The following is a 5,654-nucleotide window of genomic DNA, read 5'->3' as shown; positions in this document are numbered from 1 at the left end:
AAAGGTGTCATTCACATGAAATCAGAATTTCAGAACAGAAAGAGACAAAAAAATAAAAGAGCAACCAAAATTGTCAAAAAGCTGTTGAAAGAAAATGACCCTAGTATCATGACAGATGAGAAGAAATACATTCAAAAGAACAAAGAGCCCTAAACAGCATAGACACCAAAGAAAACCATTAAAACATACCATCATTAAAATTTCAGTAGCCAAAGAAAGGGTTGGAGTTTTGGAGAAATGAAATGGAATGCGGTGGGAAAAAATCACCCTGAAAGTGGAGTCACTTCTGTGTCCCATGCCTTTGTGCTTTCACTTTTTTTTAAATCATTGAAAAGTAAGACTAATAATGCCCACTATGTAGATGTTGGATGGGATGAAACCCAGTATGAGTTGATCCGAACTAGAATTGCTTCATATAGTTCCCGAGGGAAGATATAAATCTTTATGGAAGTAGAATCCACTCAACTCACTGCCATTGAGTCAATACTGAATATAGGACAGGGTAGAACTAATTGTCCCTGCCGTTTTCTGAGACTGTTACTGTTGACTGTTTTCCCCCATGAACTACTCACCTCGTGGCTGTCACCAGTGCATAACCACTACGCCCTCCCCCCTCCTCTTATGGATGTAGACGGTTTCTGATTTCTTCCACAGAGTGGTTAGCGGATTCAGCCTTTTGGTTAGCAGCCCAACGATGAACCCATGACACCACCATGGTTCCTTATTGAACACAAAACTACGTAGAAGTAGCATTGTCCTTTGTACAGTGCCTAGACTACTTGGTGGTGGTCCATAAAAGGTAGTATATCAGTCATGATAGGCTAAGTTATACTTGGTGACAAAAATCCCCCGCCACCTTGAGTTGATTCAGACTCACAATGACCCTATGGGACATGGTAGAAATTTCCCATGGGGTTTCGAAGGCTGTAAATCTGTACGGAAGCAGACTGCATCATCTTTCTCCTTCACAGTGGCTGGTGGGCTCAAACCACCACCCAGATCTCAGTGACTCACAGCACCGATTATTGATTTCTCACTCACAGTCCCTGTCCAAGGTGCCGAGATTGCAGCTGTGCTTATCTTCTGTACTCCGGAATCTGCAACTTCCTTCTATCTTCCTTAGAAAAGAAGAAAAAGAGTCAGGCAAATCACACACTGACCCTTAAAACTTCTGCCTAAAAGCCACATGCATCACCAGTTTTATTGGTTAAGAAACCACTTGTGGGGAGTGGGGAGGGGGAGAAAGGGGAAACTCATCACAAGGTTGGAAATATAGCCCTCCCCCAAAGGGAATGAATAACAGACATGTTGGTGAAGGGAGATGACAGACAGTGTCAGATACAAAATAATAATAACAATATATAATTGATCAAGGATTCACGAGGGTGGGAGGGTGGGGACAAAAGAGGACCTTATACCAAGGGCTTAAGTATAAAATGTTTTGGAAATGATGATGGCAACATATGTACAAATAGGCTTGATCCAATTGATGTATTGAATGTTTTAAGAGCTGTAAGAGCCCCCAATAAAATGATCCTAAGAAAGAAAGAAAGAAACCACAATTTTCAAAATATGTCCACAAATTCTTTGACCTTCCCCCCTTCAAAAATGAAGCTTAATTCATCTCTCCTTGAGATTGGCTGACTTTGCCACTTACTTCTATTGAATAGAAAATGGGAGAAGTGACAATATGGGACTTACAAGACACGATCATAAAAGGCATGACAGCTTCCGTCTTGCTTATTATTGGATCATTCGCTCAAGGAAGCCGGATGCCATATCGCAAGGACGCTCAAGCAGCACTTGCGTGAGTAGCCCTTCACAAACAGTCAGTGAGGAGCTGGGAGCTCCTGCAAACAGCTATATGAATGAGCCGTCTGAGAGACGGACCCTCCCGCCCCACTCAAGCTTTCAGATGACTGCAGCCCAGCTTGCGTCCTGCCTGCACTCTCTTAAGAGGATCAGAGCTAGAACCACTGAGGTAAATTTCTCCCAAATCCCTGGCCCACAGAGACGGTGGTAAAATAAATGTTGGTTGTGCTTAGTCTCTACATTTTGGGATAATTGGTTACAGGTAATAGATAGCTAATATTTAACGGAGAAAAACGTCGTATGCAGGGATAGATACTGTAAAATGATAGGTGTCGCAGCAGCAGCAGAACCCATAACTTCGGGAGTAGAGAGGAGAATCCACATGGGTATCAGCCCAAAGCTGAGCCTGCAGATGGTGAAGGTCAGGCGTCCCCCCATTTGCCAACCTGGTTCCCATCCGTTCAGACAGCGGCAGCTTTCTTACTTACTCTTGGATCACTCTCGCTGGAGGGAACCAGGTGCTTTGTCATGAGAATACTCAAACAGCTCTAACTCCTCTCCCCTGATGAGCTGACTGCACTAAGTCCCTTCTAATGAGTAACACATGGCAGCAGAGAGCAGGTGTCTTAGACACAAACAACACTCTCTCCTTCTCTTCTGGTTTACGAATCCGTTGCAATGGGCACACGGGACTCACAGACCACACTTAGAGTTACGTGGCTTATTAAAGAAACACCAGGCTACAACGTAGGATCAGCAAGCATGAGGTAAGTCGAGATGATCCCCCCCCACCCCCCTCAAGGGGAGACCACATCCCTCACTCCTTCGCCCTCCTCTCTTGGCCTCTCTTGGCGGTGCAAACGAGCAAGTCTCTCTCTCTTCCAAGCACACCCCTTTTTGGTAGGCCAGACTCTTTCATTTACATTGCAGCTGCAGACTCTTTATTTGCCCAGTCTAGTTACTGACCCGACCCTTGGCAGGTGCATACCAATCACAGGGCAGGACCAGGCAAAAAATATCAAAGCACAAGTTGTTTACAGCTAACCAGGGAATATAGAAAACAGAGGGGATAGAAAACTAGGGCTTAGTGGGGGAAACGTGTCGAGCTGTTTCCCAAAGCAGCAAAATACACAAAGGAACAAATATTACCACAGACACTGTAAGAAAAGACGCTTGAATATTTGGTAAACGGTAATGGCCCTGGTAATGTAGTGGATTGTACATTGGGCTGTTAACCACAGGGTCAGCAGTTTGAATCCACTAGCTGCTCTATCGGAGAAAGACGAGGCTTTCTTACCCCATAAAGATCTACAGCCTTGGAAACCCACAGGGACAGTTCTATAGGGTCCTATAGGGTTGGCATCGAATCAGTGAGTTTGGGAATATCTACCACAGTAGCTAAAATGTTTAAGTCCCACCCTTTAACTTGATAAATGGACAAGTAGCTAATGCAATGAATAAATCATACAGCCTTTACATAAACATTGACACACACCCCTTCCCCTCTATCCAGCAAGTTCCATGGCCAACATAGTATTTGAAACCCAAGGTTGACTATTCCCTCCCTAAACCACACCTTCTTCTCATTTCTAGAGTTACAGGATTGTCACACATCCATATTTCCCCTTGGTTTTGATCTCTCCTTAGTCCTAAATTGACCGACTTAGAGTTTGATGACCAAGATTCATAAGAGAGACCCTATAATTCAATTTCGATAGTCACTAGCTTTCAGCTAAGCCATTAGCTTTTCTTCCTCTTTCACCCTAAGAGTTTTCTTGCAGTATAATTGCCCACGTTAACTTATTGTCACTCTGACCATGTGATTAGAATTGCCAGTGTTTTAAAGTTTATTCTTCCGAGTGTGAAATTATATCCCATTGTGGCTTTAATTTCCATTTCCTTGTTGGCAAATGAATTAAGCTTTTTTTTTTTCATTGTCCAATTGTGTGTCTTCTGTTGCAATTGTTTTGGCAATTCTTTTATTGGATTACCCACTCATTCCTGAGGTGTTTGCCTGTTTTTGTTTGATGAAATGCTTCAATGACCTATGCATCTTTGGGTGTGTGACGTTTTGCTGTCATTCAAATGAATCTTTACAGAACAAATTGGTTTTCCATTCAACAATTGATATGTATTTTGTTTGCGTCCCCACACCGCCCCTCCACAAGTAGCAGCACTGTTCCCACTTCCTCCCTGGTTTCCATTTGTCCTGTTTTTCTTGTCCCTTCCTAGCTTCTGAGCTTCGTTTGGGGACAAATACTGCTCTTTTCATTTCATGTGGTTGACTGTACTGAGGAGTCTGCGCCTCCTGTCTATTGTTGCGCTGAAAGCCGATTCGTGTTCAATTCCAGGCCTGAAGGGTGTCTAATCCTTGGGGGTTGCCTAGTCTTTATCAGGCCAATAAGCCTAGTCATTTTTGTGATTTTGAATCTTGTTTTCCCTCTTTCCTGTTTTGTGACCAGAGTGGCCAGCGTCAGCATCATCAAGTTCTTCGGGTCTCGGGGTAGTGAGGTTGGGGTTTGTGGTGGCCCATTATGCGTTTGGACTAGTTTCCTCGGGTCTGTAGTTTTCTTTGCTCCTCTTTGCTATGAATGGGGCGAGAGCAAAACTCGCACCTTGGATGACTGCTCACAAACATTTAAGACCTCAATCAGTAGTCACCAAATTAGGATGTTGATTATTCTCTTTGTGTTAAGTCGATTGATCTAGATGTCCCCTTAGACCAGCGGTTCTCAACCTGTGGGTCGCGACCCCTTGGGGGTCAAACAACCCTTTCACAGGAGTCGCCTGATTCATAACAGTCGCAAAATGACAGTGATGAAGTAACAACAAAAATAATTGTATGGTTGGGGGGTCACCACAACATAAGGAACTGTATGAAAGGGTCGTGGCGTTAGGAAGGTTGAGAACCCCTGCCTTAGACTCTTGTCCTCAGTCCCCGAGTCCAGTGACACTCCCTCCAGGTGTTGTGTTGTGGCTAAGAAGTTTTCATAACTTTACCCGCTGTACGTGCACTCATAGTTTTATGATGCTGGTGCAATTTCTTCCATTGCGTTTTATCTCCTGAGGGGCTGTTGTCAATGATTTCGTTTTCCTGATTTCTCTTTGGAAGTTCTCTTTGTTGGTGTGGAGAAATCTTTCTATGTTGGTCTTGTATCCCGTTCCTTTGCGGAATCCTTAGTTCCAATAGCTTTCTTGTGGAATCATTGGGATTGTCTTTTTACAGGATCGAGCCATCTGCAAATACAGGTAGTTTTACCTCTTCTTTACCAATTTGAATGCCCTTTATTTTCCCTAGCTAAGACTTCCAGTATAATGTTTAGTAAGAGTGGAGATGAAGGGTATACTGCCTGGTTCCTGTTCTTAAAAGGAATGCTCCATGTCTCTCTCCATTGTGAATAATGTTAACTATCTGTTTTGTATAAATACCTTTAATTATGCCAAGGACTCTTTCTTCTATTTCTATTTTGCTGAGAGAGAGTTTTTAATCAGGAATGAGGGTTAGATTTTGTCGAATGCTTTTTCTGTGTTGATTGAATTATCATGTACTTCTTTTGCTTTATTCATATGGTAGATTTTGTTGATGGATTTCCTGGTGTTAAACCATCCCTGCATATCTGGTATGAATCCCTGCTTGGTCGTGATTTCTTTTCATTTGTATTTTTTGAGTTGTTGGGTTCTGCTGGCTAGGATTTTGTTGAGAGTCTAGGTGTCTATAGCTGAGGGGGTAGTGTTGTGTGGTGTCTGTGCCTCGCTGTGGTATCAGGGTTTGGTGGCTTCCTAGCATGAATTCAGGAGGACTCCTTTTCCTCTTCTCTGTTCTGTAAAACTCGGAGTAGTCT

The sequence above is a fragment of the Echinops telfairi genome, unplaced genomic scaffold (genome assembly GCF_000313985.2).
Source record: "Echinops telfairi isolate 266 unplaced genomic scaffold, ASM31398v2 ScPeMD7_5592;HRSCAF=6446, whole genome shotgun sequence".
NCBI lineage: Eukaryota > Metazoa > Chordata > Mammalia > Afrosoricida > Tenrecidae > Echinops > Echinops telfairi.
Note: the sequence above shows the minus strand (reverse complement) of the source record.